At 44.5% G+C, this 13422-nt stretch overlaps 1 long non-coding RNA gene across 1 annotated transcript; it reads right to left on the bottom strand.

Annotated features, from left to right (window-relative positions):
* Positions 1-12149: 12149 nt before the first annotated feature.
* LOC136297147 (uncharacterized) lies at positions 12150-12991 on the bottom strand. The gene is made up of 4 exons (XR_010723106.1): positions 12831-12991; positions 12689-12758; positions 12528-12569; positions 12150-12374 (listed from the first exon to the last, which is right to left on the bottom strand). It is a non-coding gene; the product is annotated as an uncharacterized lncRNA (long non-coding RNA).
* Between the last annotated feature and the right edge of the window lie 431 nt (positions 12992-13422).

Genomic DNA, 13422 nt, shown 5'->3' on the forward strand with positions numbered 1-13422 from the left:
TCATGGAGCTCAGTGGAATTACTGTCAGTGAAACCACTTACAGCTCAGGCTGCTCAAGATTGCTGGGGTGTTGTTTCCATCCACAATAACGACAGTGGCTTGGGGCTTGGATGGAAATTATAGTGAATAGCTTGTATTTGGAAAGCTTTTAAGTCTGCTGTGGTTGAGAGGCCCCTGGTTATGCACATCCAGCCCTGAGGCTTTATCATTTCAGCCTCTCTTGTCCTGCCACTTGAATTGTATTGTGCCCTTGTGAAAAGCGACACGCGGTATAAGGAACACAGGAAAAGATGGATATTTAAAGCTGCAGGATTTTCATCTGAAACGAAGAAGGAAATACAATCAGAGTGCCCCACTGAGATTTCCCATCCAAATCACTTTAAACTAGAGTTGCAAGTCCCTTAAAAATTAATTTTCTACAAGTGTCATTCCTGCAGCAAAGTTAGCACTGGTGTCTCTCCCAGGAAATGTCTCACCCTATTGCAGCTGCAAGCCCTGTGGTGGCTGGGATTTTGTGCCACCAGTCAGGAGTGATGGGCTGCCTGTTCAGAGGAGGTCAGGTTTCCTTTGAGGCAGCTGATCTCCACGAATTCAGCTTTTGTTAGCTTTTAACAGGGATTAAAGTATAGGAGGGATAAGTCCACTGTGAAATGATACGTAATTGTGTTTGCCTCATTTAGCTGGTTGAAATTTTCCACCAGGAAGAGAAAATATCAGGAGAAATTTCTGTGAAAATGTTACATTTACATCGTGCCACCAAATGCTTCAGATAAAAACATGCAGCTTTAGCTAAACAGTCTTTTCTTCTGAGATGAAAAAGGACTCTTTGGAGCCTCTCATCGCGTCCTACCCAAACGGGAAGTTTTTTTCCATTTCTAACGTATTTGTCGTTATAGGAACAGGCCCATTGCAAAGCACAAGTCATGTGCATCTTTGCATGTAACAGGAATTTTAAATTGCATTGTACTCTTACATTTTTCCCCACTCAAAGGCTTAACCACTGATAGGAGATAGAGCCCTCCGAAACCTTTACAGCTAAATGCATTATCTCTTTCTAAAGCAATGTATGTCCTTTGGTCTTTTAAAAATTTCCTCATAATAGAGTCCTTGAAACATCCTGAGGCAGGCTCACGCTGGAGAGCGAGAGTAATTATTTGTGGGTGGTGCTATTTTTGCTGAAGCTTGGATTGCAGCTGAAAGAAATGTTGCTGTTAGAGCTTCTCCCACACCTCTTTAGCTGCAAACCCCAGCAGCCCCCCACACCAGGGCTGGATCTCTCCAGGGTGGCTGCCTTAGAGCAGGGAGTGATGGTTTTGTCCTCCTCTGGCCCTGTGCACTCAGTGTCAGTGCAGACACGGATAATGAGACACTTGGGCAGTTTTAGTGATTCTGCAGATGGTACAGGGTGATGTTTACCTGCAGCCTGAGTGGGAGAAATGATGCTGGTCGTTGTTGGGTGCTGTTCTCACAAGCCTTTGAGAGCAGTAACTCCTGAGGGCAGGCACTGCTGGAGGAATTCACTTTCTTGTCTCTTTTTGTGGGTTATCAGAGTAAGCATGGAAATGGAAGTGAACAAATCCTGCAAAGTAAGATTGTGTGCCAGAAACCTGAGAAAGGGCAGATCTGAGCAATCACTGTCCACTGTGTTGTCAGAGAAGGGCTAAGTGGACAGAATTCACACCTGGATTCCTTCCTAGGCCAGAGCTTTTCCTGAGCTGTGACCTTGGTCTGGATCTGCCCTGTGTGGGAGATTGGGAGCAAGGAAGGGATTGACCTGCTGGATCTGGATTTTGCTTGTTTAATTTTTTTCCCACCCCATCTTTGAATTTGTTTCCCTGTGAGCAAATGCCAATAGAGTTGTCAATATTCACCCAAAAAAAGACCTCTGTCTAGGTAGAGCCAACAGCAAAACAACATTCAGTGTGAGTCAAAGAAAACCCTGTTCATCTACAGCAGCAGCATAAAAGGCATGACCCCTGTGCTACAGCAGTTTTCATCTTTGATGGGAAAACACCTTGTCTGACCTCTACTCTGAAAACCACCAATGACCTTGATTGTGTAAACAGGATAAAATGAATTTAAAGTCTTATCACAGTTCTCATGATGAAATTCAGATTTGTTTGGCTTTTTTTTTCTTTTTAATTTATGTATGTGTGTGGTTGTGTGGGAAAATATAAAGCTTTTTTGTATCAAATAACATCAATCCTTGCACACTCTATGCAAAATTTTGTAAGCATTGCAATAATGCTATGAATTACACAAGGAACTATTTTAACTTTATTACACTTTCTGTATAAAAAAAAAAGTTTGTATTTAAATGATTTCAACTGCAATCTTGTAAAATATATTAATAAAATAATGATTGTTAAGAAGGAAAGAGGTGTTGGGGCTTTATTTTTTGATCACTGTAGTGGTCCGTTTCACAGGAGCAAGTACCTGAATGTCTTTATGCCAAAAATGCTGTAGAAGATGGAATGAGAATTTCTGTGAATTGCTGTTGGAGTCCCCACTGGGACACAGCCAGAATCCAGGCTGGAGGATCACTTGTTTACCAGTTTGCAGGGGCTGCTGTTTACCAGGCTCCACATAAGTTCCCTCAGTTCTCTTGGGTGGGCACACAGCGTCTTCTGGTCTCTCACTGGGCCTTGGACTGTTTGTCCTTTAAAAAATTTTAAAAAAAAAGAGAAAAGACATCTTTCAGCCGAACATCAGCTGCAGCTGTTGGCCTGAATTTGGAATTCCCAGCGAACTGACAATGAAATAATTCATGAATTGACTCCCATCAAGAAGCACATTGGCAGGAAGTTCCCAGCCCCCAGGAGATGCAGCTCTGTGTAGCTGAGCAGCCCCAGCACTGCCGTGGTAGCCGGGGCCAGGACCTTCCCCAGCCCTGGGAACCACCTCAGCACCTGCCTCTGCATGGGCTGGGGTGTGAGCAGTGGGGAGTTCTGCAGCTCAGCCCGGACTGCAGAATGTTTGCAGTGCCCTCAAGCTAGAAATGCTGGGTGGTGCTCAACAGCAGCAGCATCTTCACTGTATTGAAAGTCTGGGAAGCCAAAACCAGGATTTGGCTTTCAAAATCAACTCCTGGGAAAATCATCAAAATGTAATTTCCTCTCAGGTGTCTTGCCCTTCACTTTTTAAGAAGTACTTCCCAATTTTTTCTTGCTTTCTTTTCTACCCCTACAGGTGACTAATTGTTTCTTTTTTTTGTTTCTTTTTTTTTTTGTCCTAAATAGCAAAGATAAACAAAAAAGGATTACCAAATAAAGAATCATTAAGATAAAATGAGTCCATTTCATACTCTGTAAAATGGTAACAACTTCCACAGCTTAAAATTTTATGTGCAGCTGGGGTTTTGTATTTTTCATCTGAATTCAGTACAGACAAGTTGCTGCTGCCGAAGTTCAGTTGTTAAATCCGGGTGATTATTTTTTATTTTTATGAACAGTGGCCAGAAAATCAGCAAGGAGAACTATCTGTTTTTAACAGTTTTTCTCCAGTGCTATGACCTTGATTCTTCTCTCCTTAAAATGAACTGAAAAATCTTCCTCAATTTAGTGATGAAGGTTCAGACCTAAATAGCTCCAGTGCCAAATGTATCCCAGAGGAAAAATTGTATGGCCTCATTTAATAGAGAAAAAGCATGAAGTCAAGCCAGCAGCAAGAACTGGGCTCTTGTCTGCAGTCATTTCAGGATAAAAAGCAGAGTGTAAGTAGTCTTTAAATATTTGACTCACACTATTGGACTGTTGTAATCTACATTACTGATATGATCTGCACTTATTAAAATTGGGGTTTGTGAATAGCTCTGCACATAACAGCTCTGCTTCAGGCCATCACACAACCACGCCTGTGTATCACCAGCTCTGGTATTTTCCCTTTCACACCTACGTGGGCTTTTTTTTTTTTTTTTTTCCCCCTGTTTCTGGGCTTTGCTTTCAGCCTCCTAAGCAGCCCAGCAGTGCAGGCAGAAAACCAGCCCACTGCCTCCTCGCTGAGGAATGCACATCCCCATCTGCTTGGCTCCTTTCAGTGGGTGCTTGCAGGGAGGGGAGAGGCACAAAACACCATTGGTATCTCTGCAATAGCTTCCTTTGATTGGGTTTTCTGTTGCCCTCAGTGTAGCAGAGCTGTCACCAGCCCAGACTCCCCTTTGAAGCCCCCATTCCCACCTCTCCTCCCTGCACACTGCCTGGACCTGGCAGTGCTGGGTGAATGGTTGGACTTGGTGATTTTAGAGGTCTTTTCCAGCCTTAATGATCCTCTGAGAGCCCTATTCCCATGCCACCCCCTGACTCAGACAGTGAAACAGGGATATTTGAAATGCCAGCATAACCCACAAGTACACAGGGGACAGTAAGACTGCAGTGCTGCTTGGTATTTCAGCATATTTTAAAACAAACAAAAAAATCCATTACTTGGCCTAAACTCTACCTGCAACTTGAGTTCAGCAGCTGAGAGCTCCAAGGCAGCTGAGGGATGCTGCACATGACTGAGGTGGGATTTTCCTCACTGGATGTGGGTCTTGCATCTGCTTTGCCAGATTGGGAAGACAAGAAAACAAGTAAAGGATAAGACAAAAAGAAAAAAAATCAAAGCCCTTTTTGCATATTTTACGTATTTGTACGTAAAATATAATGCTTTTGGTTTAAATGCTTTTGTGGGAACAAACTAAGGAGGCCGCAGAGCTGAAATAAGCAGTGTTAGAGGTGACACTGGTCCCAGGGAGAGCTGTGTTTGCTGTAAGGCCCACCCAAAAAAACCCACAGCCTGCCTTGGGAAACCAGGGAGATGAAAAACTTCTCACTGTTGTCCAGCATCATCAGATTTGGGAGTAATAAATGACTGACCGGGGAGTGAGAGTGCATATTTGTGTGTACGCATGGGACAGAGTAAGGTGCATTTCTGAATAATTTGTTATTTTTCTGTCAGTTGTAATTACTCCCAAAAATCATTCGGGTATTACAATACCCAATCTCAAAAGAGAGTTTTTGCAACACAATAGTCCTGAACCATAACAACTAAATTTGAAAATAACTATCATCTGCTAGAAAGACATTAAAACATCTATAGCAGAACCAACAGGCTGCTCTGGGAGCTCTGCACACACACACAAGATTTACATAGAGAAATGAAAGGAGAAAAGCACTGCCACTTCTAAGAAAACCCACAACCCACCACCTACACGGTGAACTTTTAAGCACAGAGTGCAACATGCAATGAATTATTTATGAATTAATTTCCAATGAGCAGTTTAGCAGTCAAAGGAAACACAAACAGGCAGCGCAGCCCTGCCTGGGGTGACAGCAGGGGACACAGGAGTGCTGTTCCTCTGGCAAGAAGACATTTAGCAGTATGCATGATGAGTTGCACACTAATAAAGTTTAAAACAAAAATCCAATCCCTAGCAAACACCAGGCTGTGCAGTATCCCAGCACAGCCTGTGGGAGATGCGTGTGGCACATGCCCAGGCAGTGCCAGGTGACAGCACTTCCCCCCTACCACACTCATTTTCTGCGAACCAAAAATACAAGTACAACGAGCTGCTACTTAAAGGTAATGATGAGACAAAGAAATTAGGAGCTATAAAGGCCACATCCTGCTTTTAAATTAATGCTTTATGGCCAGGCTGCAAAACGGGCTGGCCCTGCCTGGCGCTGGAACAGGCTCTGCACTGAGGGCTCCACACCAGCAGTGGCCTTTAGCATGACATTAAATTAATGTTTTGTGGGTCTTTTTCCTCCTCCTAGGCTGAGATGCCTCATTTGACTGTGGCTGCAGCTGAGGCCCAGTCCTGCTGCTGTCACAGCACTGCATGCCAGGCCCTGAGGCTGCCCCACTGCTCAGCACCTTCCCTCCCCAACAGCAGCATGGAGCACGGGCACAGATGAACTCGGGTGGATTCCTGAATTGCATTTATAGCTCCTGGGGCAGGGACAGGGGAGGTGCTGGAGCTAACAGGAGAACAGAGGCTTGGGAGAGCCCAAAAGCAGAGCAGGCAGGTTGGCCTGGGCTGTTCTGGGCTTGCTGCAGCTCCCGTGGCATTGCCAGGCACAAGCTGTGCTGGGTCACAGCTACCTGTGCAAACAGAGCAGCATCCCTTCTCACACAGCTCCTGGCTGCTGCAGTTAGAAGAGCTTAAAGAAATGCTCTTTTTTTTCATTCATTTCCAGAGCAACACCAGAGTCCTGCCCAGCTCCAGGAGAGGGGCTGAGATTGCTGCTCCTCTTAGAGCCCACACTGCTCAGCGTGGTTTAGCTCACTTCTCACACTGGCTTTTATAATGGTCACTTCTGTGATATTCCAGAAGCCCAGCGTGGCAGTGCACACTCCTGCCAGCCAGGTGGGGAATGGTTTTTGGTTTCTTCAACAGTGCCACAACGGAAACCCTGAGTCCAGAGAGCCAGCGTTTTTCTGTGGGAAGAACAGCATCACATTCCCTGGTAAGTCTGACTCACACCTGTGTGAGCTCTGCAGGATGAGGTGAAACCAGGATATTTCAGGTGAGAAGTTGCCCTTTATCCTGTCTTCCACCAGAAAGACTGAAGGCAAAAGCAGAAAGATGGTTTAAAGAAGTTGACTTCAACTGAATCAGGTGAAACATTTAAGACACCTGCCCAGGTCAAATCCTGTTCCTCTCTGGCTGTTGGGAGAATGGTTGTTTCCCTCCTAAAGTGACCAGGCAGAGCAGCCAAGAACAGCAGAATCATGGGATTATTTTCATGGTTTCTGCCTTTTTCTTCCTTTCTGTTTTCTGCATTGACTTCTGGACATCAAACCTTTTCCACATCCATTAAATCAAATACTTGAGTAGGACACACCTGATGAGCACAATGTGCCAAGGGGAGTCCTGGGGTTTTTTCCATTTTTGCAGGACAAGGACTCTACAGATACAACTTTTATCACAGAGAGAGGCAGGAGCACGATGAGCCTGATGGAAGCTGGTGGGGCCCATGTGTCCCAGGGTGAGGGATGGGTAGACACAAGCACCAGCTTCCTGCAGTGACTGATGGATCTTGATTGTCACTTCTTTCCCTCTCACTCAGGAAGACCTTTGTAGAACCTAACAAGTGTCTGTCTGGGCTTTGGGGATGTCATTTGTTCCTGGTGTGAGGATTGCCTCCATTAGCCATGGCATTTTAAGACATACCCACTGCCATACTTCTTTCTTTCTTCCTTTCTCCCTCCAAGAAGATGACAGAAGAGAGCGAAAATGACAGCAGAAATATCGAAAGCTCTGCAACCCTAGAGCAAGTTCAATCAGTTCCCACTGAAATCAGTAGGTGTTCCGTCAACAGATAGATTTTCACTTGTGTTTTTAAGAGATAGAACAGGCAGCTTAATGTGAAAGGGCCAAAGTTTGGCATGATGTGAATGACAGTTTGGATCCAGAGCCAACTGTAGGCAGATTTGGCTGAGGAGAGTTGATGTGGGGCCACTCCCTTCCTGAGAAACACAAGGGTTAAAACAGCCACCAGGGCCAAAAGAGAAAGGCTAAAAATAAATAAATTAATTAATAAGAACAATAAGTATCATCACCATCTGAGAGCTACTGACCTCAGAATTATACTCATTCCTGCTTTGCGTGAGAGCTGCCAGGAGGAGTTTATGATAAGCCTTAGAATGTGCAGGAGTGGAGATGTCAGGCAATTCAGGATAAACAATTTGATAAATTACAGTTGAATTACTTGCAATTAAAAAACATTTTTAAGCTGATAAATTCCATTAACACTGCATGGCTGCTATAAAGTGACCCCTAACTGCATATTAAAGAAGGACTTGTCTTTTTACATTTTCATCTCACCACATAAAGAGTAATTAGGGGAGGAACACATTGCCCAGACCAGCCCAGCAGGCTGAGAGCGCTCCTGCACATCTTACAGCCCTTTGGGCTGCAGCAGAAACCTGCATGCAACAGGAAAAAATGCAGCATGCTTGGGACCACTGAGAAAGAGTTCCTCCATCAGATGCAGAGCTGAGCTGACGCTGCAATAACTTTGGTGCTGAGCACCAGGAGTCACTGCCAAGCCGCTGTGAAGTCACGTGGACTCCAGCAGATACCTGACTGCAATTGTTCACTCAATTTATGAGAGCAGTTAGGACTTCAGGGTGTTGTTATTTTACTGTCGACACCTGCACCTGAACAAAAACGTTAAATGCCACGGTGCCAGTGCCTAGGCTGCAAATCCAGAAGCACTCCAGCAAATCTAGAAGCAATTGCTCTTTGGTCAGATCTAGAAAAGAACACACTCCCTGGAGGATTTGGCAGTGGAGTGACACTGGAACTGTCCTGGCTTATTCGGGTTTGCTCTGTGCAGAGATTAAGTCGTATGTAATGATCTTGTGAAATGCTCAGTTGGCTGCAGTTAGATAAATGGCCCATTCTAAATGATCCTCGATGAACTACAAAATCTAGCAGGCTGTGATTTCTCACCTTGGGTTTTTCTACGCCCCTTAAGATTTCTAGCTGTTGGAATTGATCATATCCATGAGAAATTAAACACAGTGCAAGACTGTAGTGGCAATTTCTCTGTTTTCTCTCAACCCCAGGAGCCAAGTGGAGTCTCCTGGAGTCTCACTCCTTGTAGTGCAAAAGGCAGCAGGGGAATGAAAAAGAATTAAAGACTCCAAGAGGAATTTAAGCTTTTCCTTTTCTGGTGTTCAGGACTTCACTCAGCATTCAGATAGAAGATTGCTCTGCCTAGCCTGAGAGTTTAAAAGTGTCAGAAGAAAAAGAAGGTCCCTTCAGCCATGCCAGGTGTTTTAAGGCCAAAGACAAGGTGTGCTGGAGGTGTGGGAGGAGCACATGGAAGTCAGAGGTGAGGCTGGAAAAGACTTTTCTCCCACTCAGGTTCCAGACCACACTGAGGCACTTCAGTTCTGGGTTGGGAAAAGGCTGCACAAATCACACCAGAGATGCTGGCAGTTCCCTCGTTGGAGCACAAGCTCTGCCAGTGGCATCATTTGGATGTTTAAAGCCCTTGGCTCTAATTGTAGCACTTCCATGCTTGAATAAACAGTACTGGGATTACAGTCATTGTGGAAAATGGGATGGATTACATCCCAGTCCGCCTGAGAGGGGAAGCCAGTCCTGGCTCTGCTGGGCGGGGAGCTGGCAGCCAAAGCCTCTGACATCCTGACAGCCCTGCTATGATTTCCCTCAGGGTGAGAGGGCTCTCTAGGGCCAAAGGGAGGAGCTAAGGCAGACTGAAACATCCCTTCTGCAAATGCTCCATTTAAAGCCACATTTACCCAGCCTCAGCTGGTGGACTTGCAGTCAGTTCTTCAGGGCAGTGGGAAGCCAAGTGCTCCTCTGTCCCCACAGGAGGGAGCAAGACTCCTGGAGACCAGAAATATTTCCTACTCATGCAAAGAAATACCAGGCTGGGAATCTGGCTAGAGCAAGGCTACCAAGACACTCAACTCTCACTCAGATTCTCTCTTGCCTTGTGGTATTCATTGTCTGTAATGTGCTCAGTAAATCCCAAGTAGGTGGATGAACCCTGTCACACAAAGAGCCAGAGGCAATGCTTGGAGGCCTGGACCTCCAGGTCTTCATCTTTAGAGAAAAGCAAGTTTTGAGTCTTTGGAAGAAACCCTCTGACTACTGCTAATTATTACTGAAGCCTTGACATCTGCTGCTGCATGGCAAATGTGAAGGCAGTGTCAAAATGGGATAACAGGGCTAGAGGACAGGCAAATATCACTATTGTGATGAGAATTGGTATTTTTCTTGGCTCGTCTATCTTTCATGCACAGAAGAATAAAATTGTATGGAATGTCTCCCTGGAAAGAGTTCCTTTTCTTTCCTTATTAATACTGAGAATCAAAAGTTAAACACAGCAGATGAAATACATATAGAATTAAAGCAATGTTGGAGCAACATCCAGCATCAATCCATCTTGAGCTCCTTTCCCCTTCTGGTGTGGTGGATTCCCTGTGGCCCTGTGCTGGGAGAAGTGAGGAAGCAAGAAGTCAACTACAACCACAATATTATCCCTGAAATAACCATGACTTCTCAAAGAGTGGGAGAGCTGGGCGCCTCCATCATTCAGACTTGGCTCATTCCAAAGGAAAGAAAATAAATGTACAACAGGGCAGTAGTAGGACAAACCAGTTCTTTTTAGTACAGCTTTTGGGGAGAATTGAACACCAGCTTGAGTTTAGCTCTTGTCTCTAAGAAACCTGGGACTTTCCCCAGAAGAAAGACAATTTGAGGAGATGAGTCCAAAATCATGGGGGCAGGAGATGCCCCATCCAGGACTGCTTCGTTCTGCCTTTCTGTATCAAATGTTACTGCACTGCCTCTGGTTTCTCCCTGGAGCACTTCCCAAGGTGGAAGCTGACACAGAGGAACAAACACAGCCCTGATTTGCACACTGGATAGTGAGATGCCGGGCACGGGGAGCACCTGACAGGCAGTGTTCTCCAGGTCCCTGTTAATTACCAATGTTTGCTTAGCAAATAGTTGTTAAAATGCCTCAGTGCACCAACTTTTCTGGGACCACTTTGTATTTCCTAGATGTTCAGCTGGCAGAAGGCTGACAGATGTATTCCTCTGAATGTTTTCCCCTCCAACTGGCAGAAGTTTGGAGAGGTTGATTTGACATCCCCTGCAGTAGATTCTACAGCCATCAGGTCAGACACCTCTGAGATGCAAGCAGTTGGTTTCCAAAATGATAAAGGCAAGAGGTAACATGAATTTAATGTGGAACCAGCATTTTTCCATCCCCCGGCTAGACATGAAACCACTGTGAAGAGCAGCACACAGGGATGGCTCTGGTTGTACAGATCCTGATCCTGAGGCTCATCCAAGTGAGTTCACCTTGCTCTAGCCTAAGAATTAAGAGAGATCTGAGTCACCTCCAAGGCAGAATTAACATCTGACATAGAGTTAGGTAGGACAGAAGAGCTGAACTTCTCCATTCAGGGCTCTGAACCTGCTTTGTCTGTGCCCATACCTCACACTCATCTATCAGAGCAGCCACTGTTGGGCACAGACCTGCAGGAGCTTCCTTGGAGGGGGGAAACCTTTAATAGCCAGCAAAGAACCATCACTTCTGGCTTCTCACTGCAAAGTGGAACTCCAGCCAAACTTGCAAATTTTCAGTCTTGTGATAAAATTAGGCAGGGGAAACTGTTTGAGGAAGATTGACTTTGGGACAAATGCATGAAGCATTTCCAGGGTCCAGGGAAACTTGTGCTTAGCACAGTTCCACATAAGCCATTTAGCATCTCTATTCTGGGGTTAATGCATTTCATGGGACATTCTCCTCTAATATGTACTGAAATAATTAGCACAATTAAGCTTCAGAGAACCTGAATACTGAACCCTTTCCTAGTTCTAGTTCAGTATCTGTCATTTTAGGAGAAATGCACTCTTGCAGCCCTCTTACTCTTCTATTTGCATCCTACGTCATGCAGAAGTTGTTTATCTAAAATCTCAGACAAAATGTGGGAAAAGCAGAAGCTCAGGGAAAGAAGAAATGAAACAGAACCCACGTGTCATCACTAGGAGATACCTACAGCAGTTATCTTTTGCTGAAGTCTTGCAGCTTGTATTGAGTTTTGAGACACTTTGGAAGAGACAATCTGCTTCCCTGTGTCTGTCTACAGGCTTTTATACTGGAGTCTGGCTGAAACCTATAAAAGAAACCTCTATTTATCCAGAACCACTGTAAAATGAATGATTCCTCATACCATGGAAGCTGACCTTCTACCTTAAACAGGAAGCCTGTCAGACCACATAATTTTAGCTGTCACCTAAAACCCATCAAGCAGCAACTTTAGCTTCTGTACACTGCTAAAAAGAGAAGGATGATCCCTCTTATAAAGCTGAACTTTGGTTTCTGAAAACTCGTGCAGGTTGCTTTAATGTACAGGTCAATGCTTCCATTTCCTGTATTTCTCTGCACTGAAGAGAGCTTTTGATCTGCTCTTCAGCTCCGTGGAACCCGAGCACTTCATTACTCCCCCCAGAGCTTCCTAAACAAAACCGGTTGAAGACGATCACGATTCAGCACAGTGTTGCATCTCAGTGCAGGTGGCATTTTAATGGCTGAACAGCTCCATTAGCACTTAAAAGCAGTTGTAAGCAAGTGTTCTCGCAAGCAACCTTACAAGCATTTGTAGGCTCTGCTCTGCAGAGGAACCTGTTAGAAAGCTGCAAAGCTTTGTCAGGCAGTGTGAGTGGTGCTGGGTAAGGATGGAAGATCCCGGTTCTGAGTCCAGGAATGAAAGGAGGAGGTGGAGAAGCTGTCCCAGATGTTGCCCCAGATGTCCCAGTTGTCCCAGTTGGCTGAGCTCCCTTTTTCCAGAGGACACCAGAGAAGAAAATTTGCAGTTCGATGGGCAAATCAGCTCCCTTTAAACTGCCAAGAGATTCACACAGACTTTGGGAAGGGTAAGTCCCACACTGAGGGGATTACTTACATTTTGGTAGGCGTGCAGTGACTGCCTTTACTGCACTTTGATTTCTTCTTCGGGCACATCAGCCCAATTCCCTCATAGACACATTAACCTACCTGAGATATAGTTCAGAGAACAAAGTTCCCAACAACTTTGGCCTGTCGTGGAAAGATCAGAGGTTTAATCATTTAAACTCCCTAATCACTGTCTCCAGATGTTTTAAAAAAAGAGAAAAGAACAGAAAAATCATAGTCAAGAACAGTTTTGTTAATCTTACCTGATTGTTATCTGGCTAAAAATATACAAGAGAATTTTAAAAATCAGTCTCTGTTCCCTGTAATTAGTGCCTGGGGAACAAATCTTCAGTAAATATTCATAGAAATGAAACATTTATAGGCATGCTGCCTAGGTTTACCTACAGATTTTCCAGCCATGTTTCAGAAACAGCATCCAGGTCTCATTAGGCTACTCTGAAAACCCATGACCTACACATCTTTAAAAGTATCACATAAAAAATTCTTTCAAATCATATAGCAGATGTGGTAGAGAAGAGGATATTGTCTGAACTTCCAGCTATAAGTCAGATTTCATAACCAAGCCACAATTTATAGCTGCAAAATTTTTGTTGACTTCAAACAAAAGAGAATTTGTGGATCTCTGATCATTAGTACAGCAAGTGTAAAATTCCTGCAAATGAGCACACCTGTCTAGGAAGAAGACTGCTAAAGATACCTGGTTTAGTGTTTGGTTCAAAAGAAAGCCACAGGTGAAAATCCTTTTGGCTTGTAAAATACATTTAACTGAACCAATCTGTCATCTGTGCATCCTGCTTTATCTAACCAGTCTCTCTATTAGCACTCATCACCATGGTATCTGAACCTCTGCTGCTGGAGGTGTTATTCCAATTATTTTAGTGTAGCTGCTGACATGTAACCGAGAGCAAGATGTGAGGTTCTGTTCGAAAAATAATGCTCCAATTAGCTGCTCCCTCTTCATCTAACAGCACAGAAA

The sequence above is a fragment of the Chamaea fasciata genome, unplaced genomic scaffold, assembly GCF_029207755.1.
Source record: "Chamaea fasciata isolate MVZ Bird 193981 ecotype frontalis unplaced genomic scaffold, bChaFas1.0.hap1 SCAF_15, whole genome shotgun sequence".
Classification (NCBI taxonomy): Eukaryota; Metazoa; Chordata; class Aves; order Passeriformes; family Sylviidae; genus Chamaea; species Chamaea fasciata.